We start from the raw sequence: 12,528 nt of genomic DNA, 5'->3' as shown, positions 1-12,528 counted from the left end.
TTTCCAATGAAAAGCGAGCTTTTTTGTCCGCCGCAATTTTTTTCCTTCAAATTTCTTTAAATCTTCAGGACTCTTTTAGAACGTAAAAAATGTTCAGTTGAAATAGATTAACGGTTTTATTGTTACGAGTAGCCTAAACGATTGTAACATACATTAAGCAATTTAGAGAGCCGTTCGTGGCCAAGGGAGTGAGAGCTCCAACTTTGGCTCGTTACTGCTGCAGCGTATTGCATTTTGGCCAAAAGAGTTAATGCGTCGGCCTTAGTAACATCGGAACTGTAGGCCGTAGTTCGAATCCAGCCTGGGTTGTTAACTTTTATTTCTGCGGCAGTTCCATGAAATGAAAACTTGGACAAGCACCAAGGTAATAATCTCCTTTCACCCACTCCCATGTCAGAAATGAATAAGGGATCATAAAAAAAAAATTATCAATTTTACATTTCTTTTCTTATTTATAAAAATAGAAAACTCTGGCCTGAGTTGAACTATACGCTATTTCATAGCATAATCCCTACCTGAATACTGTTTTATTTTTATTTAGCCGACTCTAATTTTACTATTAGTTGTGACCAGTATTTTTACCTATATTTAGTTGGGACATAATCATTTATCATAAATTTTTTCCCTTTATCTTTTCATCATATTGATCTTTCTATTAATTTTTTTTATGCACAATTTTATTGAAAATGATTCAGCGAATTTCCATTACACGCAGCCTTGCAATTTTCAGCAAATCCTTGAGATTCATAGCCAAATCATGCCTATGTTTAATACATATTTTTAAAATTTCAATAATAAATTTATTAATAAGGACCGAAAGGATAAACATTGCGAACAGTTGGTAGTAATAGACAGACATTATTTGGGAACCAGATGCTGCGAGAACTCGGAAAGTAAGATTTGTCCAAGAGTGTGAGACTTTTGCTTCGTAAGCCTTTTAATGCCATCTTTGTTGAAAGACTGCTTGGGAAGAAAACTTGGGATAATTCTCAAACAAGTTCAAGCTCCAGGCCCAGCTCTAAACAGTGTGCCGGGAAATTTCTTATTTGCCTCCCGAAATAGAAGTTTAAATTATTGCGGGGAGTTTTCTCCATTAATTTTTCCTTTAACAGCCTATTCACCCTAATGGAAAATTATATTTCCTTAATACCCAATTTCCAGGAAATGGGAATTTCACAATTAGGATTTATTCTTTGCAAATGAATTTATTGCTTTTTCAAGTTTATGGTTGGTGGGAATACAAGTTTGAGAAATTTTCAGGTGTGAAATGATTGATGGAGGTCCATCAAGTTTCAGAATAAATACAAATTACGATCCAATTATTGAGCTTCTTTAGAAGGGCAGGAGAGGGCTTCTTACATCGCATGAAATTTTCAACAAATTGTGGATTTTAAAGGCTAATAATTTTTCTAAGAACCTTATAAAAATAAAAATAAAGAAATTGAAATTGTAAAATATACAAAATGCTGGAAGATCCACGCGTTCATATTAGAAGAATTTCTACGAAAAATAGACAAACAAAAGATCAAAAAGATTCAATTGGTTTTTTTTTTTTATAGAAAATCAGTGCAGAATTAAGTATTGTGAACCTTTTTTATTTTCAGTTTTGCTGTCTCAGTTCAAAATTACAGTTTTAAAGTGCTTAGATCTTACCCTTACATGCATCACAAAATAACCATTTTTTGGGACGCCACACTATTGGATTGGGACAATGATTTTATTTTTTTAATTGCTGAATGAAATTTCATTGTTATGATTTATAAATAGTAATGATGTTTCATTATTGTATTGAAGAAAATATTATCTGATTTTTTAAAATATAGGATTGGGTTACAAATATTGACGGTAAGTATTAAAAATAAATAACACTTTCTTGGAATGAATGAGCTATTTTTTTGTATTAATTAAGAACTTTTAAAAATCTGTTCTACCTTGCCGTTTTTGAATAGAGACAATTCCACTTCAAATATTGTGGCTCCATAACTCCGGCTGATCGTGCTAATAGGGCTTTCGGCATTCTGTTAATGTCTTTGAATGTCAGCCGAAATTCAACTGAAAAAAAAATGTCCTGTATTTTTTCTATTTGTCTATAGTTACGGTTACTAGTTTTCCTGCATTTTTTTGTATAATCATTCTTCCAGGGCCACATTCTTTGAATTTGGATAATTTCTTCTTTATACAATTTTAGCGGCATCTATAATATTTCGTTCTAAATATTACCTTTAGAATGAAAGCTATGTCTAAGATATTGTCTTGATTCTAGGACATTATTGTATTAGAGGAATACAGTTTTTTATTTTTTTTATTTATTTGTTGATATTTACAACTGTATAAAAAAATACAACCAGTAAATTTGATCATAATGACATAATGATATGATAGAGGATGTAGAGAAACTACCCAGTAGTAGAACTCTAAAAACAGTTTACAATATAAGGTCACGAGGCCATCTTCTTTTCAGGCGCCTTGGAGGATTGCCAGGAATGGAAGAGGAAGCAAGGTTAGAAACGAGTGGGTTTGGGTGGTTATGGAGTTTATTATGGAAGGAATAATATCGGGTTCGGGCTAGATCGGTTACATAAGGAAGATTTAGGTCTTTATGGATGGTTTTATTAGTAACAAAATAAGGAGCATTGAGGATATTACGAATGATTTTGGATTGTAAAGATAGGAATAAATTTAATCATATTTTATTGGATAAATATGTATTTTTAAAAATACCATTACGGGGTTCTCTGACCAATGGCACTTCAAATATTAGAATAATAGAAATGCTCTAATCTAATACTATCTCCTCTGTATTTACTTCTTGCAAAAATATTATGTTAAACTTACTTAGCCAATATTTTTTTTTTAAATACTTTTTATTTATTGATATATATTACAATCTGCCACACAGTTGTGGGCAATAGGTAGTAGTGATGAATGATCACATTCATAATAAAATAAAATAAGAATAAAATAAATAAATTAATGAAAAAAAAATCTCTCTTAAAATATATACAAACAGAAGGATAAACAAAATGAACATAATCAAACAATTTGTATGAAAAAAATAAATAAATAAAATAACATAATAATAAAATAATATAATCTCTAGTCACATTTACACTCTTATATACAATATTTACACAATCGACCTGAGGATCCCTGAGCCCACCCTATCCCCCATGTGCCCACTCTATCGCCGCATCTCTGGTAGTGAGCTAGTGGAGGCTAAACAAGTGCCCTAAAGCCGCAAACACTAAACTTGAGTGGAGAATCTGACCATTGCCAGAACTCCAATTTTCCGTTTTTATTTACAATGAGTCTCTTGGCCACTGCTGTTTCAACTTTCTAGGTGGGCTGTAGGGATGAGTGGAGCTAGATAAGGTTTGAAAGGATTGGATACGTTTGATGTTCGACGGTTTAGCTGTTCCTCATAGTTCAAGTCCGTAGGTCCAGGTAGGTCGGAGTCTTATATAAGTCTTATAAATTAGTAGTTTGTTTTCTAGTGAGAGATGAGAGGTCCGGCTGAGCAGTCGGTATAGTTGGCTGAATCGTCTGTTGAATTCTTGTCTTTTAAGTGTAGTATGTTGGTTCCAGGTGAGTCTTTTGTGTAAAATGAATCGAAGGTATCGCACTGTGTCGGATCTGGGTAGAGGGATATTATTAAGAGTAACACTTGGACAGAAGCTGCGTCGGAGATTGAAAGTTACTTGGGTGCATTTCGATTCATTGACTTTTATCTACCATTGGTTGCACCATTGCTCAATCCGGGTGAGGTGTGTTTGGAGATTGGATGAAGCTATTACAGGATCGGGATGGGGGGATAGGATAGCTGTATCATCGGCAAATGTTGCCAGGAACGTGTCTGGAGTGATGAAAAAGTCAGCAGTGAAGAGAATGTAGAGGACAGAACCCAGGACACTGCCTTGGGGAACTGCTGCCTCGATGGGCTAGATATTTGAGTACTCAGAACCACTGCGAACTCGAAAGGAACGATCTGAGAAGTAGGAGCGGAGGATAAAGTATAAGGTTTGGGGTAATATGGATTTGATCTTGAACACAATACGGAATGCCATACCCGGTCAAAAGCTTGCGCTATGTCCAGAAAGGGACCCGAGCAGTATTGTTTCTTTTCAAGAGCTGAAGAGATATAGTCAACGACTCTGAGGCCTTGTTGAACTGTGGAGTGCCTGGGGGCGGAATCCAAATTGATGTGCGTGAAAATTCTGTGTTCTCAACTATGGAGGATACGTTTTAGGAGGATTTTTCAAAACTTTTTGAGAGGATTGGAAGTAAGCTGATAGGTCTATAGGAAGCAGGATTATTAGGATGTTTTCCTGGTTTTGGAAAGTGAATTATAATGGAATGTTTCCAAATGACAGAAAAGTGGGTTGTTCTTAGGATACAATTATAGAGATATGTTAAGAATATTATAGTTTTGGGAGGAAGTTGGCGAAGGATTTGAGGAGTCAGAAGATCATACTCTGGAGATTTAGGAGGAGTTAGCATCCTTAGTTGATATTTGACCTCAGAAGGGGTGACTGCTCTAAGAGGTAAGGAAAGTGGGATTGGTGACAATAGGTATTCTTTAATTATTTCAGTTAGGTCAGTATGAAGTTCAGGATGAGGAGTAAATAGCAAATAATTAAACTCAGAAAATTGCAACTGTTATGCTGTCCTATTGTTATAGTATTCATTTTTGAATAAAGCGGGGCTGGTAGTGATATATAATAACGGAGGGTAGCCTATCCCGTTTAAGACTCCATAATGAACTGTCAATATCACGATCTGCCCCGAGGGCGAGAATTTCCTCAGCCGCATCCCAAGGCGATTGTTAACGCTTGAATCACATGCCTTCCAATAGCGAATTCTAACATTTGATCAGTCACCTTGAAATATTTAATTGTATTCGTCGTCTCATTTTTGATGTTTTAATTTTATTCGTTTTAAATAATAATTTTATTCCTTTTTTTTTTTTTTTTTGGTTAAATGCATATAATTTATAATGGGAGCTGAGAACAAAGAGAAGTAAGGAAACATCGTTGACTTTTTGGTTATATAGTCATTGTTCTTTTCGCTTTATATACACCCTTCTATGTACAATAATAATAAAAACCTTAAGTGTGTGCATTCACACTTTTGTACTAGCATTGTTTGTAGGTAGGTATTCGTAATCGTTGTTATTATCATTACTTTACAGCAGATTTATAATTCCAATTTTTTAGGACAACTTTAAAAACATATTTATCAAGGTGATGAATAAAAAATTATAGTCAAATGTAGTTTCTAATTCGGGTTTTAGAAAGATATTAAAAAAATAAAGTTTACCTAATAATACTAGAAGTTATCAAACGCGTTTATAAAGTTAAAGCTATCTACAAACTAGTAGGTTTTCAATAATCAGTTTTTATATTTAAATCATAGGATTTAGGATAAGATCTGTTGTATCATGTTATAAGATCTTATGTGATAGTTAACTTTATTTATCTTTTTATTGTGGTAATGTCCTGCGTCATTGTAGATTGAAATGTGACGTTGTTGTTACGTAAAAACAATCCTGTTGTTTCTGAGATTTGCTGTACATGAAGAATGTTTTTGTATTCGATTCTTAGATTCTACGTACCTTTCTTGAAACTAAAAACCTAACATTTTGAGTGGTTGAGAGTTGTACTTAATTTATTTTTCTTTAAGAATTTCAAAGGTAAGTTATTTGATAATAGCAAATCGTAGTGCTCTATATATTCTTTTGTTTACAATTCCTATTCTTGAAAAGTTTCTGATTGGGAATCATAACCGTGTAGACTGTTGGGTCCTTGGAAGATCTATTATAGCGAAAAGCCGTGAAATTCCCCCGCGGAATATATATAGGGGAGGAAGTAAAACTAAGGAAAAGGCAAGATGAGACAATACGTTGCCAAATATTGGTCGGATATCGAAGGCGGTCCCGGGGGAGAAGGCCATCCTTCAGTGGGCAGGTGGCTCCCTCTTCAGCTATAAATTCCTTCTCAGCTGCTCCGGTAATTTCATGCAGATTGGAACTGTCCTATCTAGTGTTTGCTCCTTATCTCCTCTAGGTGGTCGCTATTCTTCATATATCATAAATACCTCGCCTCGATATTCACCCCTTCGCAACCAGGCCGGGCACACAATTTTCCCCAAACAATATTCTCCGGCTCGGGTAGACTTTATTTGACTCACCCCCTTGTGGAAAAAAAAACAAAAAAAAAAAACGCTCTTATATTATATAGAGAATTCCGGTTCATATAACTCCGACCTCCAATCGTCCCTTCACAATTTAATATATATCTCAAAACCCGTGTAGGAGTGTCCTTCCTCCCCTCAATATTTTGCTGGAGGACTGTCGACAGCCGGCCCTGCTTTATAGGCGAGGAATAAAAAGTTCGGCTCCTCCTTACGACGTCTTTTACTCCTTCTCCTTATTAGACCTCGTGTTTGGGACTGTATTTCCTGTGACAGTACAGTAAATATCCTTATTCATGCAAATTACTAGGCTCTCATTTGTTTCTTCACGTTGGAACATTACAATTGTCTATATTTACATTGAAACTAGTCATAATTGTTAATTGGAAATCAGCATATTGCTTGTTATTATGACAATAACAGATATATTGCTTGTTATTACACCAGCAATAACAGGTATATTGTTTGTTATCACTTTGCAAATGACATGAAGAACTTTATTTATCTTAAGTTTGTTGATTACTCATCTATGTTCTATTCTCTTCTTGTTCAACCATGAGAGTCCTGGTCATTCATTCTATCAAAACGTCTTGGTTTTCAAGAAGTTATACAACTATCCACTTGGATAGACTACATAGTTTTTTTAATGAAAATTTTGTAAATGTTTGTAGACAATTAGATTACGTTAATTGGACAATTACACAAACTTTGTTACTAACGCAACTTTATTGAGAAGATTGTTGTCGTTGAATAAAAAACTTACAGTCGTAAGTTTGGGAGTCTGTTTATTAGCCAAACTATAAAATTGTAATGGGTATTTTCAAATGTGTTTGGTAAGTAATAACTTGTGTGAGTGTCAAATTGATTAAAGGTTTTGACTGGCGTTTTGACATGAGGATTCCATTTCTTTCTCTTGTCAAATGTTATTGCGATGTATTTTCTTTAAGTCGGTCTGTGGTTAGGTATTAGGGCCATTTCTAGCCAATGGTATTAAGGCGTCGGTCTTAGCAACCTCGGAAATGCAGTGGCTCCGGTTCGAATCCGGCTGTGATCGGTCTCATTAATAAAAGCTGAGTTGAAAGTTAAGAAAATCCTATCTAAAAAGAGTAAATGATGAATAAATGGTACATTTGTGATTGTAAAGTAATCTAATTGGCAGTTTTTAGGGATGGTCAGAATTTAACACTTGTTTTTTAATCATAAGTTGTATGGTATAGTTTTATTATTTATTCTCACTCTTTTACTTTCTATTCACAAAATATTGCATTAAATTCAATACAGCGATAGAAACTAAAGATATTGAAAACGACACCACTAATCTTTGAAATACAGTGGGAAGGAATTTAATCCGCGAGTATTATTAATCCTCTTTTTGTATATTTGTTCTTAACTTATACCTACTTCCATTTTATATTGAGTATTTTTTATTTGTATTATTACGATAAAAGTTTTTGAGTTTCTTTTATTCTTTTCTTGGAAATTATTTTTTAATATTCAGATTAATCTTTTTTTCTATGCATGATCGAAACTACAAACCTGCGATAAAACTAATTCCTTGTCGGTTCGCAAGCAGGCTGCCCCAAGTAATTTTCGAAGTCCGTTGTAGTTTGAACTAGGGAAGATAGTGATCACCAATTGAATTCCAGATTTATGAGGTTTGCGGTTGCATTAGTTATCTCTGCCTTGGTGTCTGCTTTCTGTCTCCTTGATTTATCGCTCTGATACAGTGCGGTCACTGGGGGAATATACTTTAACAAAATATTAATTGTTGTTTTGAGTTAGTTTTGTAGATAGTTATAAAATGGATTATACATTACTGTAAATATATTCCGTACATGCACTGAAAATTATTGATATTGACAAAACTTTAGATGATGCTTATTGTAAAATTATTAACTTTAAGATTATTAGTTGACTCTATGTTATTGATTGAAGGAAGGCTGTCCGGTCGAAGGTCAAGAAAAATATTAAAAAAAAAAAAAAGATACTATTTAGGTTAAGTCAACATTTTTTTTAATGAATAATAACAAATAAATAAAGGGGTATGTGAGCGAAGGGGCTATGTAACAATTTTTAAGTTTTTGAATCTTTAGGGTGGATGAAGGAGATAGCTGCTTTGAAGTACTCAAAATCCAGTATTACCTGATATACCTGGTGGTAGTAGGGGCTATGTACACTTCAAAACATAACAAGCTCAACAACAAACAAATTAAACTTATTAGTTGTTTTAAAATTAGCTATTTGTAAAATAAGCCCTTCATCCACTAATCTCTTAAAATAATCGAAATATAGATTAATTTCTGCTGTTTTTTTTTACTTTTTATAACCTTTACTTGGGCTATCGGCAATTAAAATTGTGTTTGCCCCAATTTCCTTCGAATTAGTATTGTTTTGAATCTGATTTGAATGTTTCGCAATATTTGTTGCACATGTGTTACTTTAACTATCACCTAAGAATGTATATGCAACATACTTGCGTAATATCCGTGAGCACAAAATTTTCGCATATCCGCGTCTATTTTTCATAAAGATTCTTCAAGTTTTATGTATTATACCATGTAAGATTAAACCAGCTTAATTATAGAAAAAAAATTAATTACTGGATTCGAAATCCAATAATTTGATGTGATAATTCTGGCTGTCTACGTTTTTGTTGTGCTGAAATCGAAAATAAATTCCGTTTTTTTTTTTTTATTACGTACTAATTTTTCGCAAATTTATGATATGCAATACTAGTTTTTTATGGCAAAAATCAAAATCTTTCATATCCCCTATGATATGCATCTAATCAACTTAAAATTTTTGTAGTTTTCAAAGGACTTTGTAATATGCCAAATTTAAAAAAAAAAAAACGGTCAATTTGATTTTGAGTTATAAAATAATGCATTTGTAATTTTTTAAATATGTGTTAAATGACTTATTTTTTATTCCAAAATAAAGGGAGGGGATAACAACTATCTCTTTATTAATTTTTTAATCCGGTGCAAGTTTACAAGGGCCTTAAAAGTTTAGTTCATATTCTTAAAAGAGTTTGGTCCAATTTTCATTTTCGCTTACCTTAGTAGTATGGTAGTGAAAATAAAAAATGCCATCTAACCATAATAATAAAGCTGTTGATGCAAAAAAACAAAAAATAAATAAATGAAAAAAAAAATTAACGATATCCTGGAAAGTTGAAAATACGTGGATAATAGACCTGGACCTGCCATGAGAGGAATATCTAAGACGTGCAGATAGTTCAAAATTATCAATAAGAACTAATTCAAAGCAGTTTTAATTTATTTCTATTCAGAACTATAGTTTTATTCAGTGCCATGCATCACTGTTAGCTTTATGAAACGTATCCTTCATATATTAAAATTATAGGAAATAGGGTGAGACATTAGGTGGTGAAGATGGCGGTAAGGGTGACAAAAAGGCCATTGTCTCTGTGGATAGCCGACAGATTTATACTTTATTGCCTGGGCATCTAATGCGGTATAATGTTATAGCCGGCAGTTTAGCCTGTTTACCTGTCGTCGTTGTCTTTACTCATATATGTCGCCTCTAATACCCTACACCCTGCTTCACTTTTACATACATACTGCGGGAGTCGACGCTATATCCTCGATTATATTATAGCAAAGCCTTATGTCGTTCTTAATAACTGTTGTGCATTAGGATTGGATGAATAATTTAAATGTGTGAATCTATAGCATTTGTTTGCATAAGTATTTTATAAGTTATATTTGATTATGATTGTAATAATGGGCTAAAGAAATCTAGTAAATGATTTAAATTTATTCCGACAATTTTTGAAAAAAAAAAATGTATAACAAAATACAATTACAAAACTATGATCCAAATCAATGTCTTACTAAAAAACAACAAACTAAACATTACATAAAAATATCCTTAGAGTCTTTCTGGAAATTTAAAGAACAATCTACACGAAAAGATTATGATCATGCCTTAAATACTGAATAACTAAAAATATTTTCTAGTTTTAAATGAAAATTAGCATTTTTCGTGATGAGAATTGTGTTTCAAGAATTTTCGGTAATAATTGAATATGTTAATTGAGTTAAATTTAAGATTGATTTATTTATAATCTTAGCACTTTAATATTGTTCTGATAAATTTTACTGTTGACTGTGATGAATAATTTTAATTTTTAATTTATTGTGCAAATTAACTAATTGGGATAATTTGTGGGTTGATATTAATGACCTGGGCAGAATAGCCTGCATGAAGTAGTTTTTAAATGATTTGTTCCAAAAAAATTGGAAGTCCTTGAGGATGGCCGAAACGGTTGAAACCTCAGACTTATAAAGGAATAAAAATGTTTTGAGACTAAAATTGATAAAATAGCTTTTTTGTGAACATTTTATTTATTTTAAAACCCAACCCTAAAAAAAATATAAACTGATAAACTTGTATAAAAATCATTTCATTACTGAAACTTGTATTCTAGTTTGTTTTTTTCCATTGATAAATATTTTTTCTTTTTGTATATAGATCATTTTCAATCTTTTGACTCCGGCAGATTTAAAAACGCCTGAATATACCGTATAGCTGTTCTGTTAAACCCAAGTGCTAGGCGGGTTAAACATATCTCAGTGTTGAAGGTTTTTTTTTTTCATCTAAAATGTTCTATACTATAAATAAAAGTTTTTCTGTACGCCTAAAATAGATGAATATATATATTTTTAAAAATCTATTTGATATTCTATCATGTTAGACCGTGACATGGAGCTTTTTGAAAACTTAATATTGATTATATACTTACCATATATTTGTCAAAAAACTTTTATGTCTATTTATACTTTTTTTTTATTTTAACGTATTTTTTAACGATCCATTCAGCAATTTGTTTTATGTATTTTGTGCTTCTATGATTTGTGGACACCCTTTATCTCAAAAATGCCTTCGTGTGGTAGGAAGTTATTCAGCCACTCCTTGGTGTTATGCGGGTCAAGTATAGCATGAGCTTTGAAGGTTTTTTTTTTTTTATTTAAATCGTATATTGTATCTGGAGTAAAGCTACATATTATTGAATATTGTGTTTTGATGTATTGATGATCTTTTGTAGTTTTATTAATCCAAAAAGTACTTTAGTAAAAATTCTGAACTCTTGGATTTCGAGATTCATTTAATACTTACTTTACTTTAGATAAAAAATGTACTTTAGAGTTTTTATTTTATTTTTTAAATTGACAATTGTACTAATACAATAAAACCAATAGATTGGATGTAAGAGTATAAACTAAGATTATTTCTTTTAAAAGTAACTACCTACTGGCATATATTTAGCCTTCTTTTTAGACATTTTGAGGGTGATTACAAAAACATTAAGATGAAAGATTACGAAGTGAGTTTGTATAGGTAAGATGTTTATAATTAACAGTGAGATCTTTACTAATGATTTCATTTGTAGTAAAATAATTAGCTGTGATTCTTAGGCAATGATTCTTAAAAGAATTTTCTTTTGTAAAGTTTGTATGCTGGAGAAATTCGATGATTTTTAATTGGATCCCAAATATCAATTCTGTGTATCCATATAGAAGTTTAGAACTTTAATCAAGTAAGTGTTGTCATAATCGAAGTGTACAACTTATTCCTTTAAGTCGTGTTTGAGGATCACAAATTCTCACAGATTCTTTTCCTATATTGATATGTAAATTTAATTATTATAGTTAAAATGAAGATAATAAAATAATTTTCAGCAAATAGGTTATATTTAAAAAATATTTCTTTGAATGCGATTTGACTGAAAAGCCTATATTTATTTCATCCACGTGTTTTGCCTTCTTCCTTTTTTTATTCAAATAAAGTTTCAAGTGATAAGGGATTTCACCGATCGATTTCTGTGTCCCTAAATCGCTTGTTCTAGAAGAGGAAATGAAACGAACACAAGGACTTTAAGTATCATTCGTGTTGAAGTGTAGGTTTCTATTCAATAATAAAAACTCAAAATTTTTAGATTTATCTATTATGAAAGACTGTGATAAGAATATCAAAATAGAGATTTTATGATCTAATAACAAAACAATAAAAAGTTTAAATTATAAAAAAAGTACAAAGTGGTAATTATGATTAATTATTAATAAATTATAATTACAAAATTATTTCTAATAATAGGTAATAAAAACAAAAACTAGAACTACATTTTAAATCTCCCGAATGATTCAATATATTATTAAAAACGTTTTTCTAACCTAAATGACTATATTTTAGTGACATTTCGAATCATTTATCATTTCGATACCAATCACTATTAAATTTTCACCATATTATCCAAAATTATCAATCTTCCATACAGCAAAAATATAATTGTTAAATATGGTGAAATTATTTTTT

This window comes from Halyomorpha halys, unplaced genomic scaffold (genome assembly GCF_000696795.3).
Source record: "Halyomorpha halys isolate HHAL.00 unplaced genomic scaffold, Hhal_1.1 Scaffold103.1, whole genome shotgun sequence".
NCBI lineage: Eukaryota > Metazoa > Arthropoda > Insecta > Hemiptera > Pentatomidae > Halyomorpha > Halyomorpha halys.
The sequence above is the reverse complement of the archived record's forward strand: the minus strand, read 5'-3'. Positions refer to the sequence as shown.